This window comes from Cryptotermes secundus, unplaced genomic scaffold (assembly GCF_002891405.2).
Source record: "Cryptotermes secundus unplaced genomic scaffold, Csec_1.0 scaffold1392, whole genome shotgun sequence".
Classification (NCBI taxonomy): domain Eukaryota; kingdom Metazoa; phylum Arthropoda; class Insecta; order Blattodea; family Kalotermitidae; genus Cryptotermes; species Cryptotermes secundus.
In genome coordinates, this window is record NW_019729917.1 from 170,093 (window position 1) to 194,811 (window position 24,719).

Here is a 24,719-nt window from a genome sequence, read left to right on the forward strand (position 1 = left end):
AGCGGTTAGTCACTGGCTTTCTACCGCGCCTGCCCGGGTTCGATTGCGGGTCTAGTCAAGTGGGATTTGTGGTGGACAAAATGGTTCTGGGGCAGGTTTTCTCCGAGTACATCGGTTTCCCCTGTCAAGCTTCATTCCACCAAATTCTCCATCATCATAATCACCCGGGGCAGGTACAATAGGCCAATCAGTGGCCACTGTGCCGAGTGGACCCAGCTGGACTCCAGCCCCCCACCAACGAATGAAAAAAAATGGTCTGAACTACCAGGAAATCAGGATTTGATTCTCAGCAGGTTTGGAGATTTTCTCTTTTTTCCTCCGAGTCCAAGCTCCCTTTGGGGTCCAGCCAACTTCCTGTCCATTGGGCACATGGTGTCACTTTCCCTTGCAGCAAAGTGGCTGAGTTATAAACTGACCATCATTTGTTGCTGAGGTTAAGACCACTCCCCACTACATCTCCATGGCATGATGCCTAATTAAGCTCAGAGACAAGTTTACTTTTCAAGAANAAAACAATCTAGACTGAGCAGACACTGAGACTAGTACAGTCGGTATGGGCTTGCCAGGCCGGTGCGGCCCAGGCTTGCCTGTTAGCTAGAGCAGACCAGCCAACCAGGCACGTACGGCCACACAGGACGATCAGATAGCCCAGGAAGGCCAGCCTACTGAGCGCAGCCAACCAATCCAGACTTCCCAGCCACTGAGGCTAGTCTAGTCAGTAAGGACTTACCTGGCCATTGAGGCCCAGGCTTGCCTGTCATCCAGAGCAGACCAACCAACCAGACCCGTACGGCCATACAGGACCATCAGATAGCCCAGGCAGATCAGTCTAATGAGCCTAGCCAACCAATCTAGACTGACCAGCCACTGAGACTAGTACAGTCGGTATGGGCTTGCCAGGCCGGTGAGGTCCAGTCTTGCCTGTCATCCAGAGCAGACCAGGCAACTAGGCCCACTTGGCCAATTATACTTGCCCGCCCGGCAGATAGGTCCGTCCAACCAGGCATACATATAGAGAGATGAATATATCCATAGACTTATGTGGACAGGCAAGCATGCCTTCATGGAGATAAATTGATTACATAAGACTCTACCTTCATGCATGTGTCAGTCTGTCTACGCATCTCTCTGTACTTCTCAATATTTATTTGTCTCTCGGTCCGTCTAACTGCCTGCATTTCTGTGAATCTGTATGCACACGACTGTCTATTTGTCAGCATTTTTGGATAGCTGGCTGGCTGTCCTGGCTGTCATGGCAAGTGTCTGCCTAGCTGGCCAGGGACGCCTAGCATAAGTGTCTGCCCAGGATGGGCTGGTCCACTGGCTGGATTGGATGAGCGTTTGGGTTGGCCTGGCTGGCTGACTGACTATTTGGTTGGCTGAATATATTGTATATCTCTACATGGGACACCAGCTTGTCGTATAGCGTGATAGGACAGGTTGGTAGGGTGAGCAGTCCTATTGATAGTCAGTGTGAGGGGTCTGAGAACTGCAGTTGGAAGTTAACTAGTACATTTATTGATAAGAAAAACTACACAAAGTTAATGCAGGGAAACCCAGCTGGTAAGCACTGATCTCCTGCCTAAGCGATGATAGCGGCCGAGGTATAGTAGGAGGCTAATCTGTTCCAAACAAGGACAGAGGTTACCTCGATGTCACAGTGTACTTTCAGTGCGGCGGTCGCTGGTTATTAATATAGATTGGGCAACACCGACCTTCAGAGGTATTTCTCAAATAAGTGTTACAATGAGTTACAAAATAATGATCTCTTAGGGACCTTACTATTTCTTGATACTCTTCTGTTGTGTACTTGGATCGTGGCTTGTTGTTGTACCAGTAGCCAGGGGACACGTAGTTTAAGTAATGTGCTATTTCCTTAAGATAACTTGTTTACGGCTACGGTTTTGAAATAACAGCGAGAGAGTACAAGTTACAAAACTGCTACAATGTAAAGCAGTAAATGCAACGGTAGGCCGTGCCATAGCTCAGGCCGTTAGTCGCCTGCTTCCCACCGCGGCGGCCAGGGTTTTGAGTCCAGGTTAGGTCATATAGGATTTGTGGTGGACAAAGTGAAACTGGTGCAGGTTCTCTCCGAGTTCTTCGGTTTTCCTTGCAAATTTGCATTCCACCAGCCGGGGCTGGTACAATAGGCCAGTTAGTGGCCGATGTACCAAGTGGACCCAGCCTCACCCCACCACAAGAAACTAAAAAGAATGCAACGTTCAGTTAATGCATAATGATTATATAAGCAACTGTAATAATTACATCCAAAACACATGGAAGGCTTGGTTGCTGCTTGCCTGTCTGACTTTTTTACTATTTCTGTGCCTATTGATAATGTCCCATCTTCTACACCTTTTTCTTCCATTTTGACATACGTGTATATTAAATTAAATTATTGAATTTAGATGAGGTACCACGTTACCTGTACAATTATTATGTTTCTGGACATTATACATCGCCCTGTCTTTATCTAAAAACCACCGTCCTGTTTATTTTCCAAAACACAACATTTCGAAGACTGGATTCTGTTTCCGCCTTCAAGTACAACCTACTCAGTTGAGCCGAATCGAGGGACTAGCTCTGTCGATACGGGGATCTGAACCCAACAGGATGTGATATCAAAAGTATTTGTTATAAAGAAAAGGATGGTCTCATTACTTTAGATGTGAAATCTTACGCTACGGAAATAGAGAAGAGAGAAGAATGCTGAACAATGTCCATTGTCAGAGTCCAGCCCTATACCAGAACCAAATGGTAAGCACTTTGAGACTATAACGTAGAGGGTTAACTGGGTGTAAAAAAAACTTGATTATAAAGGAGGTAGGATTTTTGGCCAAAAGCCTGAAACTGGGAGGCTGTCGAGAGGAAGTCTGCGAAAAAGTTGCGGAGTTGTCAAAAAGTGTTAGTGCAGTGCAGAAATAATTTTGGAGTTGTATAATTATTGAGAAGAAATAATGATGAAGTATTTTATTATTATTGTGGAAACACACACAGAGTTATCATAAGAAACTGAAAAGTCACTGCTAAAGAAAAAGAATAATATTTCAAATGTAGGAATTTGAACAGACCAATAACTGAAGTGTCTTCCATTTTCTCTAAAGCATGTTTGTATCAGTATATTAATGGCTAACTTTATTCAGAATGATCTTGAAATTACGATATCTACAACATCCAGCATACTGTTATGTACAGATTGTATCTAAATTTAGATATCTGTTTACCAAATTATATATTTTAAATATACACAGTATCCGGTACAATATTCTTATAAAGTATGGAGTGCCCATGAAAGTAGTTAGGACGATAAAATATGTTTAAATAAAACACATAGTAAAGTTCGTATGGGTAAAAATTTGTCTGATAGTTCTCCTATCAAGAATAGTCTAAAACAAGGAAATGTTTTATTGCCACTGCTTTTCAACTTTGCTTTAGAATATGCCATTAGGAAGGTTCAGGAAAACCAGGTGGGACGGAAATTAAATAGGACACATCAGCTGCTGGTCTATGCCAGTGATGTGAATCTGCTGGGTGATAATGTACATACCATAAAAGAAAGACATAGAAACTTTAATTGACGCTAATAAGGCGGTTGGTCTAGAAGGAAACTCAGAGAAAACTAAGTACACGTTTCTGTCTTTTCACCAGGTTGCAAGGCAAAATCATAATAGAAAGATAGCTAACAGAGCCTGTGAATATGTGGCACTGTCCAAATATTTGGGAATGACAGAACAAATCGAAACCTGATTTAGGAGAAATCGAGGAGATTGAACTCTGGCAATTCTTGCTAACATTCAGTCCAGAACCTATGGTCTTCTCGTCCAGCGTCTAAAAAAAAGAATATACAAAACTACAAAGTTGCCTAGGGTTCTGTATGGGTGTGATCAATTCAAGAAGGATGAGATGAGCAGGACATGTAGCATGAAGGAGGAGAAGAGTAATGAGTAGATGGTATTGGCGGGAAAGCCAGAATGAAAGAGACCACTATGAAGACTCTGACGTGGGTGGGTGGATAATATGAAAGTGGATCTTACAGAGATAGAATACGGTGGTATGGACTGGATTGATATGGCTCATGCTAGGGACCAGTGGAGGGCCCTTCTGAACATGGTAATCAGCCTTCGGGTTCCATAAAATGCTGGGATATTCTTGAGTAGCTCTTTGAGCTGTGGCTTCTATAGAAGGGTTCAGTTCCTTTAAGTTAGTTATACTACGTTTTGGAATTATGGAGCGCTGAAAACATGTAAATCCATCTGAATCTCGAGACAAATTTTCTCACCCCCAGAGTACTTCGTTATACATATAAGAAGGTAAAGTTGTTCGCGTGATTAACTAATTAAGCATTACGCCATGAGACGTATAGGGGAGTGGATATATAGACCCACATTTCCTTGGCTTGGCACTAGTTGGAAATGAGCAGTCAGATTTACGGCCCGGTCACTTTTTCCTCGGGGAAAGTACCACAGGTACCCATTGGATAAAAGGCTGAGTGAGCTCCATTGCCCTCCCTATCGGGACTCGAACTTTGACATACCGGTCGTCCAGCCCGTAGACAGTAACTATAGCGACTGCATAAAGTGACAAGCATTGTATGTGATGCGCAAATATTTATACACAAGAATTGTAGTGAGGAGTAAAACTGAGAACACGACACTTCGCTGAAGACAAATATATCATTAATCGACGGAGAATGGGGTTTATCATACTCGTATTTACAGGAGACACAATTTTATTTCTAGAAAGGCCAGTATGAATACCCATCCCCTATGTTTAATCCATAAGGCAGGCATTTCACACACATATAGAGTTAAACAAGTATAATTACATCTAGGCCAGAAACAAGGGATATTAGTAGCCTATTTCACCTTTAACATAAAAAGACGGCTCGGTAAATTTCACAACGTGATTTCGTAAAATACTGAATGTCGTCCGAAATCAGTCACAAAAACATATGCAGATGAAAGGATTTGCCTGTATTGCCACAGATGCGATGAGTGCCTGAATCATGGAAGAGCGCGATGGCAGTGACACCGCAGCAACCGCAGCACTAAATAGCAGCTTCACGGAGGAGGGTACGGTGGATCATACAGCCAGATGGCGTGCGCGTCACATATGAATGACGCCAGGGAGGCACCGTCCTTAAAGAAACGAGACGCCACTACATCTTCAACTTGAATGGTACTTCCGTAAGTACGGTTGCACAGTGTAACCGCTTCCTGGAGAGTACGAAAATTGTCTGAAGTTTAAGACAACTAAATTTATCCCGCTGCGTCACGAACAGTTATTGGACATTTTCTTTCTCTCTTTGCAATAACTGAATAAACCAAAGTAGAATGAAGAGGCGATGTCTGTCTGTCAATACACTTTTCATCTTCTAGCCGAAAAATCTCTGTTTGGAATGTGATGGTCGTATCGTCGTCAAATTTACAACCGTCGCACTTAAGTGGATGATTTAATTTTTTTTAATTCGCTTAGTGGCGGGTGGAGTCTAACTGGGCCCACTCGGCACGGCGGCCACTGATTGGCCTATTGTAGCCTGCCCCGGGTGATTANTTTTAGAAGGCAGTTACCGCGTAAGATATGACCAATCCAATTAGCCTTCCGTTTTTTTATTTCGTGTAGGATATTCCTCTGCTCACTGACTCTAAATAACACTTCTTCATTTCTCACATAATCGGTCCAACTGATGACAAATGTTTGGATAATAACTTAATATAGGTTACGGCCTATAGATTTATTTACAATCAATTAAACACATAATACTCGTATTGGACGCTAAGTGACCGCCTCTGTCGTCTAGTGGTCAGAGTTCCTGCCTACATATCCAAAGGTCCGGGGTTCGATTCTCGGCGCTACCAGATTTTCTGAGAAGTAGTTGGCCTGGAACGGGGTCCACTCAGCCTCGGGAGGATAACTGAGGAGCTATTTCAAGGAAATAGCAGGTCCGGTCTAGAAAACCGAGATTAACGGGAATTCTGGGTGACAGCAAAGGAAAGAAAATATATTTCTCGCAATCAGAGAAAACCTCCAAAGATATTTCAGGGCAATGATTACATAATTATTATGAATCTGGACAGAGATTTGGTGAGATGACCACAAAGAAAAAGTGGACAGTTCTGAAGCTTTGGCCGTGGATCTCTTCTGAGAATTCTCACTCTCCGGTTATTTGTTAGGAAGTTGCATCCTAGAAGTTTAGCGAGAAGTTGAAGTTGAAAATTATATATGCTTGTTAAGTTGGTTAAATATACAGTGTAAGTAACCCGCAAGCCAATAATAATTAACAGAAATTCGATAAGTGACTAACCTATGAATTTTCACAGGCATTGTTAATGATAATTATGTATACAGGATTTGAGGTTCCCACAGCGATGGTTATAAAAAGTTCTAACTTATAGGATATGACAAGTTTAGCCCGATGAAAGTCAATCGAATACACGATGCTGTATGCCAGAAGATAAAACATTTGATAATTGTGTGTTTTATATTGTGCGTAAATGGCAAAACGGGGAAGTTGCCAATCTAAATATATTTCCTTAACATTAATGTTGTTTGTATAATGACAAGACAAAGCTCAATTCCGGGCACTTCATAGCGATATCAATCATCAAGATATATCGGAACCTTTTTAACCTCCTCGTATTTGTCTTTTCCGTGTAACACGCCTATGCATACTCTCCACCCGCACAGCGCCCTGAAATAGCTGGACTGCTCTCGTCTGTAGTCAGCCGAAAAATGAAGTTGTCCGGAGCACATGGACTGAACTGAGGGAGAAGATGGCGGTGATGATGCGGATGTAGATAAGAGAATCAAGGTATAGTTATATACCGTTATAGCATATAAAAATTATGGAATTCCCAAACATTAGACATTTTATTTGCTTCATTCATTCATCAGTAATCTGTCAAGACGACAGGTCCACAGTCTCTTCCAAAAGAGTTCCTCCACTTAATGCGATCTAGAGCTTTCTCCTTCAAATGAGAATATCCTTTTCTGTCGCCAAGTTCATCCAGCATCTTCTTACGTCTTCTTCCTCGTCTTCTGGTCACTTCTATCCGCCCCTCTATCTTTCCTTCAATAACTTCTTTCAGAAACAGTTACTGCGTAAGATATGACCAATCCAATTAGCCTTCCGTTTTCTTATTTCATGTTATTTGCTTAAGCCTAGAAAATTCTATGCACCACATAGTCCTTTTTATCAGATTTGCAGTCAGTCTCATAATGTACTGTCACGTATTTGGGGTTGCGTGTCTAATGAGAGGGGCTCTGGGTTGAATGATTGGATTTATTGACGACTTAAGTTATAATCACTCTTTATTACAACCCAATTCAATGGCTGCCTAAGGCTCGCTCCATTCCTTGCTGGACTACGAGTGTCTTCTCTTCCCATGTGACTGACTTGGTTCTGATTTACGAATGGGTCATTTCTTCAGCTTCCGTTGTCCGCTGGTCAACACTCCACAGCTGAACACTGATCTCCACTCAGTTACTGAACTGAACTTAATTGAACTGTACTCCCTTACGAATGACGACGCACTTATGAATCACCAAGGACGAATGACGAAGGAAAAAGTCAAAGCTAGAATCGCCGGTCACGGTAGCCGAGCGGTCTAAGGCATGCACTGTTTTCGCTCGCTTGGAAACCGGGATCGTGGGTTCGAATCCCACTCAGGGCATGGATGTTTAGTTTGTGTGGGTGCGTTTTTCTGTGTTTGTGTACAGGTAGAGGCCTTGCGACGAGCTGATCACCCGTCCAAGGAGTCCTACCGATTGTGTAAGATCTAGAAAAACCGAAGTGGACGGAGAAGTTCACGGAGGTAGGCCTAGGCCCACTGTGGCTGTAGTGCCAAGAAAAAGAGTTAGAATCATTTTACGACTGGTGGTTTACCGCCAATCAGTTCGTCTTGGCGTCAAGCCCCTTGAAAATCACGACCAAAATTTTTTTTTCAACCGAACCCTTACGGTAATAGTCCTAATGTACGAGAAGATGGGCTTGATGAACGAAGAATGAGTCGAGCCGAGTCTTACGTTACGACCGACGGTCAGTCGGCCAGTCTGTCTTGGAATGAAGTACCCATCTGAATCTTACGACCAGATTTTCATTACTGTGAGACAGTTGCGAGTTTGTTGATGTGGGGGGCTTTCTCTGAAGAGAGAACGGATCTGCCGTTTACAACTGCTGCTGATCCTCGCCAGCGCAGTCATTCTCGAGTCCGAGTTCCGAGGGACTCGCGACCATATATTCCTCTCTCAGATTCGAGACTTCCATTTTGTCGCCTCCTGCCACTCGAAAGGCTACGGTGGAGGTATTCTACCCCGCCTCCAAGTCAAAGTCAGAGTCACATTGCGACTGACGGTCAGTCAGTCAGTAGGTCTTGGTGTCGAGCCTCATCTGGGGCTTATGACCAGATATTAATTATTACCGTTTGACAGTTACGATCTTATTTCTGTGGGGCGCCCTCTCTGACGAGAGGACGGGTCTGTCTTTTGCATATGCTGCTTGCCCTTGCCAGCGCGGTCTTCCTCGGGTCCGAGTCCCTTGGGACTCGCAACCATATTTTACTGTCTCACATTTGAGACTTCCCTTTTCGTCTCCTCCTATGACTCGCAGGGTCATGGTGTCCCCCTTTATAACTTCGGGAAGGACCGAATATAAGTCATCACCCCAAACAAGTTTCTCTATTATTCTGTGTTTATCCGTTCCTGCGGAAACTTGAGTTAATTTCGTAGCAACGGTCTGGTTTTCCCATAAGCCTATCCGTTTTTTGCAGAGAAGTGCCTAGCGAGCAATTGTCTACAAATGAACTATTCCGGCTTTCAGGTGTGATATCACAGTATAAAGGGCACCAGTTATCATTCAGAAATGGAACGGGATACAAAAATATACTGAACAGTGTTACCCGTGTCATCAAATAAAGTTTTTTTTTGTTTTTTTTGTTTTGCGTTCTATCAATGCAACTAGTCCGAGACTAAGAGCACTTATGGCCGCGCCATAGCTCAAGCGGTTAGTCGTTGGCTTCCCACCGCGGCGGCCCGGGTTCAATCCCGTGTGTGGTCAAGTGGGATTTGTTGTGGACAAAGTGGCGCTGGAGCAGGTTTTCTCCGACTACTTCGGTTTCCCCAGCCAATCTTCATTCCACCAATTGCTCCACAATCACCATCACCTACCATCTGGGGCTGGTACAATAGGCCAGAAGTGGCCGCAGTACAGGGACTTAGTCCCACCCCAGTAGCAATGAAAAAAAACGAGCATTTATCTTCTGGCTTACTGCTACTGCAACTAAGCGCCTAAGACTACGCCCACCCGGCGTGTCCCAGCTTCTGGTGTCTTGAGCGCATTGTTGTCTCACTAGTTCAAGCGGCTCCAGTCTGAAACTCAGTAACACACTGCGGAGTAATTCAGGTCATTGGCCTCACGTGATATGGTTTATCTTCTGTCCTGTGGGATACACACGTCATCCAGTGGGTAAGGAGGGTGTGGTGTAATATATAGCCACACGATATGCCTGCGCCCAAGTGACGGTAGCAGCTCTGGTGGTTATGAAACGCTACTCGCGAACAAGTTATCGGACAGATGTTAGACACACACACACACACTCGAATTATACGGGATAGTTTCGAAGCATGCATTCCGAAATTATTGAATTTGTTTCATTCAGGTATGTCGAGTATACTGTGACGATTATATTGAGTGTCAATAGACGGGGTTTGGATTAGTAATTGGATTTACTGAACTCTTACAAAATGTAACTACAAGTAACTGTAACGCTATCGGTAATTCACACACTCTACAATTCACTACAGCATGCACTAAATTTTTCAGCCTGCTGAGTCTTCACCAGTCGTTATCTGGTAATGGCTTCCAACGCCGTATTTCCCTCACCTTCCGTGTTCACGCCCTAACTGGCCGGCGACTTTGTCTCAACTAACTAAATTATCAAATTCTCCTGCTTATAACACCTCGGCACAGACCGCAAAGAAAACACTGCTTCCAACGTTTATATTTTTGCGTCACGCAATTGTCACGCGGACCGCATAGAGAACACCTCTTCCTATTTAATTCATTGGTGCGTGTTATGAATCCGTTGTCTAACAATAGTATTTTCGACATGATAACTTAACGTTTGAATAGAGGAGCTAAATTAAAAATGCAATCCGAATGAGAGTAGTTGAAAGCGTGAAGACTGTGCCCCCAAAGTTAATTAACAGAGGAGAGAAGACACGAAACTACAAATGAAGAAAAGATTTAAGATTTGAGCTCTATAACATGGTCGGATTTCTGAATCGTAACGCTACATGCAATGCACTCCGAGAAGAAGAGACGTAAGGGTTATGTAACAAAAAGAGTTTGAATTCTGTTGGCCTAAATACGATGTACATCTCATATCTGCGATACTAAATAACTCCGGTGGTCTGTAAAGCGTGGATAAATGATCTAAGAAGCAACTAAGCAGATAAGCAGTCATGTTCTACATCTGTTTCTCATCCGGGAGGCTCCGGGTTCAATTATCATACTACTGAGTGCCTATCCTGAAAAAAGAATTTTACGGGGGTTTCTCAACCCCTCAAGGAAAGGAATAAAGATTCTCCCCTTCCTTGGGCCCTCTCATCACAAACCACCCTGACATTCGACATCAAATAACATCGGCAGTTAATTTATCACATACTTGAAAGTACAAAGACCGCGTCTGTGGTCTAGTGGTCACAGTTCCCGGCTACAGATCCTGAGGTCTCGGATTCGATTCCCGACGCTACCAGATTTTCTGAGAAGTAGTGGGTATGGAATGGGGTGCACCCAGCCTCGTGAAGATAATTGAGGAGCTATTTCAAGGAAATTGCGGCTCCGGTCTAGAAAACCGAAATTAACGACCATGGGTGTTCGTTGCGCTGACCACGCGACACCATCTCTCTGCTACAGTTGACACTAACTTCGTCGATAAGCGGCGGTCGCTCGGTCGGTATAGTTAGCTTGCGGATTCAAGCCACGGAGTTCTTTTTTTAAGTACAGAACACAATGCCATTGTATCTCGGCCAATGTGCCGATTATAGAATGAACGTTAGAGATCAGGTGCTTGGTAGGGGACTGGGAGATTTTTCTAATTGTATTTTACACAACGACCTTCGGTTTCATAAATTTACTTCCCTAGCAGCAGAGATCATAGAAGTGTGAAGCTGAAGGCTCACATGACAAAGTCGACGAACTGTTAAACCTTGACTTAGTTCTCAGAAAGTCATATACTAACCATCGCTGTAATCGTCTTTCAGTATATTCACCTTACATAACATTACGCACTTTCTCCCTCGCCACATTTCATTAAGACCGCGGTGTTTTGGAAACAATCTCCATTCCCATGGCTTAAACATATTTCTACCCAGTGAAACAACAGAGTAGTTTTTCCTTCATGTCCTATACGCATGAAAACGGAAATAGAATCAGTTTCTGAAACGCAGTGGTTTAATTAACTAGGACTTTGTTCAAAGTACAAACCAATAGCTTCAAACAACGTGTCACACTGTCACCAAGAACCTTCACGCTTAGTACATACACTGAAGAATATCATCAAGAAGACACAGCATTTGGATATTATGTAGAGTGTGTGGAATTTTTCAGAAGTATAATTATTCTGCTTTGTATGGAATATCGTACTGCTCATGTATTTGAAGCAGTGATAGCTCAGTAGGTATAGCGACTTGCTACGGGTTGGGCGACCGAGGGGTCGGAGTTCGAGTCCCGGTAGTCAAGAATTTTCTCTTATCAATGCCATCCAGACCGGCGCTGGGGTCCACCCAACCTCATATATCCAATGGGTTTCGGGTGCTCTTTCTTCGGGGGTAAAGCGGTCGGGGGGTGAAACTGACCACTCACTTCCAACTAGTGCCAATGTAAAAAAAAAAATGGATCTATCCACTACCCCATACGCCCTCATGACGTAGTGTTTAATTAGTTAAGCACAGGGACAACTTTAACTTACTACACATATATTTAATATGATGTTGGCCAACGATCTGTGATCCTAGTCCTTAGGAGTTTACACACCCCTGCAATGAACTGTTAGTTAGTTATTGGAGAGGGTGGGTTTCCCCGTGCACCTGTAGTGGTCCATTGTTCTTCCTTCTATGATTTCTAGCAGTCTCTATATTCTGCCGGTACTGGTGCTTACCATCAGTCCCGCCCAGCCAGTGAGACCGGCTCTACTAGCTGACAAGTATCTATAATGCTTCCCCCATCTACGGGAGGTATTAGTGACTGCTGTTGGGCGGGAAACGTCCGCAATTTTGGCTCAGTGACCTCCTTTGGAGGTATGAGGTTCTTTTACGTGCCGTAAAGCTACGACACGGGACCCACGGCTTAAAGTCCCTCCCGGAGGACTTGTTCCCTGAATTTTTCCGCCCTTAAAAATTCGACGACCTCCGCCGGGTATTTGAACCCGCGTACTACGAGTCATGAGGTGGGAACGTTACCTCTAGACTACGGAGGCCGCTTAATGAACTGCTATGTCGCAAGATGAATTTTGGTTAGCTCCGTGGCTGGGGAAATTTATATTTCATGTCCTTAGCTGGAGTAGACACTATCGTTATGAGGCTCATAAAGTCCGTAGGCCCGTAGCAAAATTAGTTTTATACACATTTCTGTATCTTTATTTGCACCTTCTCCCTACACACTCAGAAAGAAAAGAGGGGCGGGACACGATTGGAGTGCTTAACAGAAGTTGCAACGTATAACAGTTTCCCCTTGTCAAGACAAGTAGCTCTGAGTGGAACTTATGTCTACTTGTATTCAAATGGTTCTGTCAACGTGATAGTTCTGTCGGAAACTTTATGTCAGTAATTACATAATAATTGATCCATTCATGCATATAATTCCCGCTGTATACACTTCTGTCTCGTTACATTTTCCAGATAATTACAGACTTCCACTTTGGAAACCCAGCCACAGATTTGAAGATGATATTGAAATGGATCTTATAAAAGCAGAATGTGAGGATGTGGCCTAAATTCAGCTGCTTAGCACAGAGCCTATTTCCGGTCATTTGTGAATAAGGCAGTAAATACGAGTTCTACAGGAAGCGGAGAATTTCTTGATTACCTGAGTAACTTAGAGCTTCTGAAATAACTCTGAGTTATTTTGTCAGCTGCATTGTTTCGCACAGTCGCCATATTCGCAAATGATAACTTATTCGTTTAATTGTTTCTTGCATCCTGTTGTGTATTTAATTAATATTAGAGTCAATTTAACCGACCACACAACATATTTTTATTATTATTACACTACATGTTTCGACCTCAAGAGGTCATCCTCAGGTGTACGAACACAGCTGTATAATTACACAAAATGGCATTCGTCTTTTCACTTATTCGATCCTGTATCTTATTCAGGCTCACGCTCAATAATATATCAAGCTCCTCTCACAAAACACAAGTTAAAATATTATTCTAAATGTCAAAATTTAAAATTTGCAAATCGAATTTCAATTCAGATCACTAGTTATGCTTTCACTTTCACTTGTTATTCAGTCACTTCCTACTTACGCTCATCACTGCGTCAAGTTCACTTTAACTAGTTTTAATTATATTATTGGTTAAAAGTTCATGAATTAAAGTTCAATTTTATTATACTGATTGCACTTTTCACTTTTTGGAGGTCTCGCTGTTCTTCCGCGTCCTCTGATGTTGCTGGATCTGTTACGGTCCTTGTCGTGATTAGAATATGTCACGTATAATTTTTAGGTCTGTTTATTGACGTACTTCTATACAAAATTTCACATTTATTTCTCCGGTGATTCTTTGATAACTGCCATCAGATTGACGTAGAAATACAGATTTCTAGCAACAGAAATATTGCTGTTGTTTTGCAGAAAAATTAACAAGTGTTGCTTATTTTTCCAACGAATACTACCACAAAATACACCGAGGTTCCTGTACCAAGTCACGATAATCCTAGTTTAAGATTTCTCTAACGCTGTCTGGTCTTTTGAACTATCCTTTTCTCTACATGTCTTGGACTAGGTTAAGATATTTGAGTCCTGCTGTCAGCCGTGTCATCTTCTACTGCCTTCTTGCAGGGTTTCATCCGACAGGCTGGCTCGGTTGTACAGTGTCCTTGGCTGAGAAATTGGAAACGAGATTCAATGCCTTTCGCACGAGCATTACAATTACTGGCTAACGTCTCTTTGAAAATCCGTTCTCCGCTTAGGTCAGGGATGCTCCACAAAAACTTCAACTTGAATTGACTGAACTGCAAGACGACTTAACTTTACTTAGTAATATTATAACATGTTATTAACGTCGATCAGTGTGATTAATAAATGTTGTGTTTTTTATCTTTCATCCCTTAAATGTTTAGGACGGAGGGACCATCTTTAGAAGGACACTGTCAATACACAATGAAACTAGTATTATAATGCCATAGATATAAAATATTATATCCTTTAACAATTACTAAGCGGTGCATGAATTTGTTAAAACATTTATAAATTATTATAAACAGTCTATTAAGAAAATAATGTTTAAACATTTTTTGTTAAAATCTAGAGTCAATTTGGTTCGTGTCTTTATATTTCTACTCTTTAAAGGAAGATGAATGTATTCCACGCCGTAGTTCTGTTGTTTGAAGAACAGGACTCTCTAGTGTTGTTGTTCAGTTATTCAGGCCAGGCCAGGATGAAAGATTATAAAACACAACATTTATTAATCACACTGGACGGCGTTAATAGCCTTTTACGCTATTACTAGTGTGACGGACCAGGACGAACCAACTCAAATTTGCGTATTAATTTCAACCCGGAATCAAGTTCAAGATTTAGTTTTATGTTTATTTTTAAGTCTTTGGGTCTCTGAATTACGTAAGTTAACATGCAACTAGCGAAGTGTATTTGGTAACACATGATATATATGTATGTAAACGGTTTTTTCCACGCATGAAACAAAACAAAAGGAAATTCCCTAAAAGAATCACCGACATGCACTAACTTGATGTGATGAGAAATGCCACACTAAAATTGAACCAAAGTTCAGTCTCTATCTGAGAAAGGGCTGGCCCATCAATAAAGTATATTTAGGTCATTTTTGTTATATTTTCCAATTCTGTATTGTCTACGGGAGAGATATTTACATGCTCCGGTCCTTGTAACATTTCATATAATTTAATGTGCCCCACCTGCCTTAAAAGTGGGCATTCCTAAATTAGAACAAATGTCGCAGTGTTATGGTTATGATTCCTACTTCTCAGTCGAAAGATTGTGGGGTCTCTTATCGGCCCCAAGATAGGGTTTGGTAACTGAAATTATTTTACATTTTCGTCAATATATCCGTTCGGGTGCCGGGACACTGTCCTGATACAAGCCACAGGCACTTCCTTTCACGTGCTTCTCAGTTTATCATTCACAATATCCTTTAATTTGACGTTATATAACACGTGCCGTTCATAAAGCATAGTTAAACATCCAGAGGCAGATAAAACATTAAACAAGAAGCTTTTCAGTTTTACTGGAAATGTTACGAGCTTCATACTACACTGGAAAATATCTGGATTTAAGATAGATGAAATGGATGAGAAATTTAGGATACAGTATAATGAATTTTGTGACTTTACAGATCACATAATTTTAGATTCGCGCAATATAGAAGGTTTACGGTGGGATGGTAATGTGAAAAGTACAAGGAGAAGAGGGGTGAATGCAAAATTCTGGTAGAGAGAAGGCAACATCAAGTTACAGCATAAGGAAACAGATGGGAAATGTTAGGAACTGACTCATGATATTGTCCAAAGGCGGATTTCGGTATTACCAATGTCCTGCTGCCAGACATGAGAAGGTGAAACGAGTCAATAACCACATGTCACTTTGTGATACTGTATCAGCCCTTCATGTTATTCTGAAACTTGCTTTTGATGCTAGAAACAAATATTTATTTCTCCGAAGAGACAGGTGTCAGTGACAACTGCACAATTAAGAATAACTGAAGAGAAGTAGGAAAGAAAGGAAACAGACGAAGTACAGGCAGAGGGACAGGCAGAGGCCGACGAAAATATAATCAGAATTAGACGAGCAATTCAATGGTGGAGAGTTTATTGCTCCCGTGCTCTGAGCGTCAGCATCCGTAAGATAGAATTCGACTCAGAGATGACAGATGAAAGTTTTTTTTATGTAGTCATAAATATACACAGGTCCAGATGAACCTACCACTCTCTCGGCCATTCTGACTGCTGGTGTACAGTTGTTTATGTCGGCTCTACCATTTCGTAATTTAGAATATTTCAGTGCGTTATTACGTACGAATATTGAGTACTGACCTGCTATCAGGTATCGGTAAAGTGAAGCATCTTACTTTATAATTACGAATATCTTTTTTCTCTCCTCTTGCTCCCACTGTGGAGCATAGGGCTGGTTTCTCAGTTTCATGATCACTTTTATGATCACTTTTATAGATGGTAGGACTCCTTGGGCGGGTGATCAGCCCGTCGCAAGGCATCTACCTAAACACAGGACAACACAAACACGGAATAACTATATACACACACCAAACATCAATGCCTAGTGTGGGATTCGAACCCAGGATCCCGGCTTCCGAGCGAGCGAAGACAGTACATGCCTTAGACCGCTCGGCTACAAGGACGAATATACACTGTGAAAAATAATGTACGTTGTTTGTGTTTGACGGTGTGTGTAGGACACAACAAAGTGAATATGATCACCATTTTATGGAGAAATAAGAAGTAGTTAAAATACTATAGACTTCATATTTATTGCGGAATTTTAGTGTTGTATTGACAGAGATCTTCTGATCGCGTGACATTGCTAGTGGCCAGTCTCCTGACATGGCGAATACGAAGTTACGAAACACAACGTATGCAGCTGATTCCAAGGAAAACAATTTCGAGCTTTATGGAACAGAAAAGAGATGACAACATCCCCCTCTGGTGTTAGTCTTATTGAGCCTCGCTACTTGCCAGACTGGAATATTCCCCAATGGAAAAGCGAATCGTGCAAACGCTTGGTATGTACGTTACGTGATGCGACGGAAACGCGATAAACGGGGCGTGGCGCGGTGTGAGTACGGGCTGATGCGGTCTTTGCATCAGTTGATAAGTGACGGCTTCACGAGACGCTTGTTGGCACGGCAGAGGACCACATTTCTCTGCGTAAGTACCGGCAGACTTTGACAGCAACTGCTACTTCGTAGGTTCTGCGTAGCAAGTACGATGGCGCGAGATTTGAGGTTTCACGGCCGTGAGCGTGAAGCATACGGTCGTCTGGGATTTTACGCCGTGTAATCTGGTAGAAGTTTACTGACGTTTCTCCGAAATGTCACAGAACGTCTAGCAGATAACACGTGCAGCGTCACAGAAGATACTAGTAATCTTTCTTTCAAGTTCAAAGTTGATTAGCTTTCACCTTACGCGAGACAGAATATTCTGAAACTGTCGACTCAACTTCGTTATTTTGCTTCGAACTGTTTCCAATGAAGATCCTGAGCTGAATTCTCAATTTGTTTTATTGCTAGTGGGGTGGGAGTAAGTCCCTTGTACTGCGGCCACTTCTGGCGTATTGTACCAGACCAGATGAGGGTGATTGTGGAGCAACTGGTGGAATGAAAATTGGCAGGGGAAACCGAAGTACTCGGAAAAAACCTGCCCCAGCGCCACTTTTTCCACCACAAATCCTACTTGACCAGACCCCGGGATCGAACCCGGGCCGCCGCGGTGGGAAGCCAGCGACTAACCGCTTGAGCTATGGCACTGCCCAATTCTCAGATTAATACTGGATTCTTTAATATGTGTTCAAAGTCAAACTCCAAGCATATCAGTAATAATTAAATATTTATTCATCTAAGTAAAGCATATACAAGTATTCCAGTTTAGAATGCATAGCATTTCTCAAGGCATTGTTCGCGGTTCTGTAGCCCGCATTTGTCGTGATTTGTACCTGTTACAGACAGAAATTTGTGGCTGGCCGAGTCAAAGTACAGTAAAGATATTAATTATTATACGTGATCATTGGAATCGGAATATACATTCGTATTTGTTTATTTATTTATTTCTAGTATATTTAACGGCGCTGGCAGGATGTGGAAAGAAGTGGCTGTGGCCTGAATTTAAGGCATTATCTCGAAATTTTCTTGGAAAGAGTGGAAAAACAGGTACGTTAACTGAATTTGGTTAAGCATACAGTGATCTTACAGAATCTGAAGCAAGATTTATGCTTACTTTCATGCGATAATCTGTTTAGGTCCTATATAATTGTATGTTTGAAGGAATCTTCTATAGAGTCTGCGAATTTCCATTTGATTTTAATGTAAAATAAAGGTTCGTGTGGTACATTTTAGTGTACGCGGTCCACAATATATTTGATCTCAACCCAAATACGGTTTCGGAATGTACAGACATATCACTATTATGCGTTCATTTTAAATAAAATGGAAGGAAGGCATGAAAATAGGCGTTACAAACCATGCGTACAAAAGGTCTGGGATGTTATAATTCCTAAATACGCTCAAGAAGACCAACAGTTTTCAGTATTTACACGTTGCTGAGTGTTTTTCATACATGTGTGGTGAGAACTTGGAAATGACGCCAAAAGCCGAGCGCCATACTTGTTTTATGATTCCAGCTGTTCAAACATGATGTTAGAATATTCCTCAAATACTAGTGTTACTCACTCACTTACGCCATACGAGGTAAGGATTAAGTGAAGAAATGTCGAGGCTAGATCACAAAAGAGCCTATGATTCATACTTTCAAAATGGAAGGCTGAGACTTAATCCCAATCAGTTTCTTGCAAATAATATTAGGGTAAGAAGGTAAAGTTGTGCGTAACTAATTAAGCACTTCACCATGAAGGCGTATGGGGGAGTGGGTGCATAGATCCACATTTTCTTGACCTCGGCACTAATTGGAAGTGAATCGTCAGTTTCATGTCCCGGCCTGTTTACCTACGGGGAAAGAGCCCCCGGTACACATTGGATAGGAGATTGGGTGGACCCCAGAGCCGGTCTGGACGACGAGAAAATTCTCGACCCTACCGGAACTCGAACTCCGAACTCTTGGTCGTCGAGCCCGTAACTAGTCGCTATACATACTACGGTATCGCGCCTCAGGCCTAGTACAGGGATAATATTAGGGCACAGTATATAAAAGATGTATTAATTCCTTGGCGACTCATGCATAATTTCGCTGATTCTTTGCTAACACCATGGATACTGTAGCAATTATGATGTAATATATATTAAAAGAAATAAGTAACAATATTTCGTGGGGTACCGTGTGGAGGCGGGGTCGAATACCTCCACCGTAGCCCTGCGAGTCATAGGAGGCGACGAAAAGGGAACCCAGTGCCTGGCGATAGAACTAGGTCATCTTGTTCGTGCGGGATATAAATACGGAGACCTGACCTTCCAGGTTGGGGAAGTCTCGAATATAAAACACTAAAATATTGTCATGATTCTCGCGGGACTCGGACCCAAGAATGACTGCGCTGGCGAGGACCAGCAGTAATTTTAAACGACAGACCCATCCTTTCGTCAGAGAGGATGTTACATAGGGACTATGACCGCAAGGGTTCAGTTGGAGGGAAAAAATGCTGGTCGTGAGTCTCAAGGGGCTTGTCGCCAAGACCAACTGATTGGCGAAAGTCGTAAAATAACGCTGACTCTGACTCTTTGAATATCTCGTAAGGTTTAACCAAACATTTATGTATATAGATCAAAATACAGTTTCCGTAGATACATGGCCTGTTTCCGGAAGTACAATAGAAAAAAATCATCCGTGGGGGATTCGGTCATGGGAATCGGAGTTGTAGGAAATGTAAGCGTAAATCTGAACCGCACCACGCTTACTTCCTAATGGAGCCGAGCCCTTCTTGAGGAGCCGCCAATTCTGCAGCTACTCAAGAATTTCCCAACATCTTATGGAACCCGAAGGTTCATTACCGTGTTCACAAGAGCCATCCACTGGTCCCTATCCTGAGCCAGATCAATCCAATCCCTACCATCCCATCCTATCTCTCTAAGGTCCGTTTTAATATTGTCCACTCACTTACGCCTTGGTCTTCCCAGTGAAAAATGAACACAAAGCCCCATCACGCTAAGGAGTGAAAAATATCACACTTACACATAAATATTTTAATAATGAATTTCGAACCTTAGGACTGATATAAGTAGCTCCAGAACACGAAGTTCAAGTAGTAACCATGACATAAAAGCAGAGGAACGTTGTTGGCTTCCGTCACCGACTTCAGTCCTATTGGTTTAAGTATTTTGTTGGGTCTCCCGTGACTCTTACCTCTGCATTCTGCAGTTAGGTAGGTCTGCTCCCCAAGCTTCTATATTCATTCGCTCTTTGTACGTGGCTTATCAACCGTGTCGACAGTCTAGTTTTACAGTTCTTATCAAATAATCTCAAGTTACAGGTAAGACCGGTATAAGTAACATAATTTAAACAGTTACGATTTACACAATTACAGATCAACATTACAATTCTGACTTTCATCTGACATTACCTCCCAGGTCACGAGTGGAAAGTACAGCGTGCTGCAACGTTGAAATGTCCCTAATAACAAGTCCCATATTAAATTAGTGCTTTTTATTACGCAACGCAAACCAAGTATTGTAATCGCAGGAAACAAACGAAGAAACGAGTAAATGAATGAATTAATGAGTAACTAAACAGACATGTTAAAGAAAACGGAAGTTTTGTCCATATGGGTCAACTTCATTTGGGTTTACAGTATAATTATTATTTCATAATTCTTGTAAATCTAACTTATTTATTTTGAAAAAAAAAATGAAAGTAGGCTTATGATATCTCCATGCTGTCTGTGCGTCTGTGTATCCTCCATATTAACTTTTGAACTCCTAAACCAATCTTTATGAAACTTGGTATTCATATCATGGCACCTGAGCATCTCAACTGCGTACTTCATATATCCCTGCCATAAGCCTGTATGTCTGTATGTGTATCTCTTATTATTGCTAGGCAACGGCTGGGTAAACATGTTCGCGAGGCAAGGAATATAGACAACAATAGAAGAATTGTTGGATGCGTGGGTCTCTGGGTCTGTCTGTGTATCCCCATATCGTTGCCCCCTTCACTCCCCCGATATACCCACACTGATTTTTTTCTTTTCGGGTCATGTAAAGTGTGCTGTCCAAAATTTGGTACTGTGGTTGAACTTCGTGCAAAAATCAACAGTATGGTTGCTTCTATGATACCGCAGAGGTTGGAGAGCACATGAGAAATAGAAAAACAATTTGGACATTCTGCGACCTACAAATGGCGCTTATATTGAGAAGTAGTAAACTTGATAAGTTTTTCTTTCAAGTAAAGAAAACAAATTATCTGAACACTCTCTGTTTTGTGTGTACGTAAAATGGGGTAAACAAACAGTGGCCACGCCTTAAGCCGAATACTAGGAATTTATATCATGATACAAGACACAGCTCGGCTCTTTACTCGTATGTAGTTTCGATATCGATAGCGTCGTTAAACAACGAACTTACAAAAACAACGTTCAGCATTTAACGATTTTAGCCATTGTAATTTTTACATTTTACAATTCATATTGCCACTGCATGCTCAGTACTTAACTTCCATATTAATTTTATTTACATCTTTTCAGCAATTGCAATGTTTTTACACAGTCTACAACTAAAATTAATGCAATTTTGACAATAATATCTAATCTACGGAAGGGAGTTTTGACAAGAATCACTATGTAAATATTCAGCAGTAAACAGATAACAAATTTAGGGTCGAAATATGTAGCTAAATAAATATATAATTAATTGTTATATAGAGTATGTGCTGTGTCGACGGAACTCCTAACAAATATGTTACAATAAAACATGACGCTCCTGTACAACTCTCAATCTACATTCCTCCTCAGAAAGACAGAACAGGCCTCGCTCTCGTCTGAGACAAGCAAAATTGTCGCTTTGTATACATTGGACTTCAGTTTTCACATAGGAGAATGGGAAACAAATGCCTCTGAAATGAATAGCAGACTATCAGTAAGCTAGACCGGACCACACTAAACCAGACTGCATTAAATTAAACTAAACTAGGCTAATTAAGGGAAACTAAACTAAACTATATGCCGGTCACGGTAGCCGAGCGGTCTAAGGCATGTACTGTCTTCGCTCGCTCGGAAGCCGAGATCGTGGGTTCGAATCCCACTCAGGGCATGGATGTTTAGTTTGTGTGTGTGTGCGTTTTTCTGTGTTTGTGTACAGGCAGAGGCCTTGCGACGAGCTGATCATCCGCCCAAGGAGTCCTACCGAATGTGTAAGATCTAGAAAAACCGAAGTGAACGGAGAAGTTCGTGGAGGTAGGCCTAGGCCCACTGGGGCTGTAGTGCCAAGGGGAAAAAAACACTAAACTATATATTATCTTTTACTTCGTTATTGTTTTTCGTCTCAGCACAACTATCAAAATCTCATTCACATTTACTGTGTATAGTGAGTTTAGTAGTTTTAATAGTATGACAATGTGCTACATGTTTCGACTTATAAAGCTATCGTCAGGCAGCACACATTAACAAACTATTGAACTGCGTTTTATATGAATTCATATATTGCAATATAATAGATATTACTAATGTATCTGACTTTCCACTCAGTTAATACATTCAACATTTCGTCCGAATTAATACAAGTTGTATATGTTTGTTAATGTGTACTGCTTGATGGCTTTATAAGTCGAAACATGTAGCACATTGTCATACTATTAAATCTAATAAACTCATTATGTACAGTTAATGTGAATGAGATTTCGATAGTTGTGTTATGACTGGAAACAATAAAGAAATATATGATAATAATACAGGATACATTCCTTGAAGAATATATATAATATTTAAAGGACAATAACATTTCTTCCTGTTCTCCGTCTCGGTTCACTTTTGAGACGCCTGCAAAAATATTTTAAAGATAGTATAATTGTTTAGTTTGAAAACCTGAGGAAAAATATATTAATTGCAATACCTAAGCGCAAATGGAAGGATAACATTAAACAAGTGTGAGGGTGTGGTCTGGATTCTTCTGACTGAACCAGGGAAGAGTGGTAGGCTGTTGTGGACACGTTGATGAACATTTTGGTTCACAAACGGCGAGAAGCCATTTAATAGCTATAGGTCAGTTAGTTTAAGTCATTTAATGGCTAGGGGTCAGTTTCCCAAGAAAGAGTCTGCTTCGTGGAATAAGAATATAAACTTCTGTATCTTTTGCTGTATGTTCAGAAGGGTTTAAAGTTATTTGTTTCTTCTTTTTTCAATTTAAGGATGGTTTTGGGGTGTGAGTGTCCTACAGGGTCCGGCAAATCGACCTCCCGTATTTCAAAAGGCGGTTACAAACAAACAAAGGAAGATACAGAAAAAATACTTTTATTTGTGAATAACAAATACGATGCTATTTTACATTACTTGGTTTTAAAAATTATTTCCGGTAAATGGCGTCCTCCATTGTTCACACATTGACGAAGCCTTTCCTGGAAGTTGTCCATAGTTCTTCGTGTCATTTCCGGTGGAATGGCAGCCACTGCCTGGGTGATTGCCTCCTTAAGTGCTTGCAGGGTTGTGGGGCGATGTTTGTACACTTGCGCCTTTAAGTGTCCCCAAAGAAAAAATCACAAGGTGATAAATCGGGTGACCTTGGGGGCCAGGCGATGTCTCCTCGCAAAGAGAGAAGACGTCCAGGAAACAACTCTCTCAGAATTGCTAAAGAACGCCGCAAAGTGTGAGCTGTGGCTCCATCTTGTTGGAACCAGGCTTGTCCCTCTTCATGGTCCCCAACAAACTGGTTTAACTTAGGTCGGAGGAAGGTCTCGATCATGTGACAGTAGCGATTCGAAGTAACTGTTACCGTTAGCCCATTTTCCTCGAAAAAATAAGGACCCCACACACCAAATTCAGCAACGGCGCACCAAACTGTCACACGAGGGCTGTGAAGTGGTCGTTGGTGAAGTTCCTGAGGGTTTTCTGCTGACCAGTAGCGGAAATTTTGTTTATTTACAGTACCTGACAAGTGCAAGTGGGCCTCATCAGATGAAATCAAAACAGCCCCAGAGGGAATGTTCTGAAGAATGTCCTCACACGCAGCTTTGCGAGTTTCAAAATCTCTCTCACTTAATTCTTGGGTAACCATCCTTTTGTATGGGTGCATGTGTAGATTTCTGTGCAGGATTCTTCTTACACTCCTATCAGACAATCCCAGGGCAGCTGCATGTTTAAGTGCTGAACACTTTGGAGATTGCTGGATGGACGCTCTCACACGCGCCACATTTTCCGGCGTTGTTACGGTCCGAGGTCGGCCAGGCGATTTCTTTTTCAGTGCAGAACCTGTTGCTCTAAAGTTTGTTACCCAAACGTGAATAGTTTTTCTATCCGGAACAGGATCATGTCGGCCAAGTTCGAACCGAATGCGAAATGCTCGCTGAGTAGTAATCACCAATTCACCATTACAAATATACTCTTCCACAACAAACGCACGATGCTCACTGTGCCACGCCATTGCGACTACTGCAAATGGCACTTATACCGCTATCGATCGATACCCCCTCCTCCGCCGTATCCCCACCACAACTCACACAGCGCCCTCTCCAAATACCTAACTAGTTTCATGGGTATCCCAAACTCTATTAGAATATTGTACAATACTTCCCTCCTAACTGAATCGTAGGCTTTCTTGAAGTCTATGAATAGCTGATGTACTGTCTCATCGTACTCCCATTT

At 41.9% G+C, this 24,719-nt stretch overlaps 1 protein-coding gene across 1 annotated transcript in view; it reads left to right on the forward strand.

Annotated features, from left to right (window-relative positions):
- Positions 1-17,092: 17,092 nt before the first annotated feature.
- LOC111865859 overlaps positions 17,093-24,719 on the forward strand; it is a 37,679-nt gene continuing 30,052 nt past the window's right edge. Inside the window, exon 1 of the mRNA XM_033752013.1 lies at positions 17,093-17,137. The gene's annotated coding sequence lies outside the window, so the exon portion shown is untranslated. The remainder of the gene's footprint in view (positions 17,138-24,719) is intronic.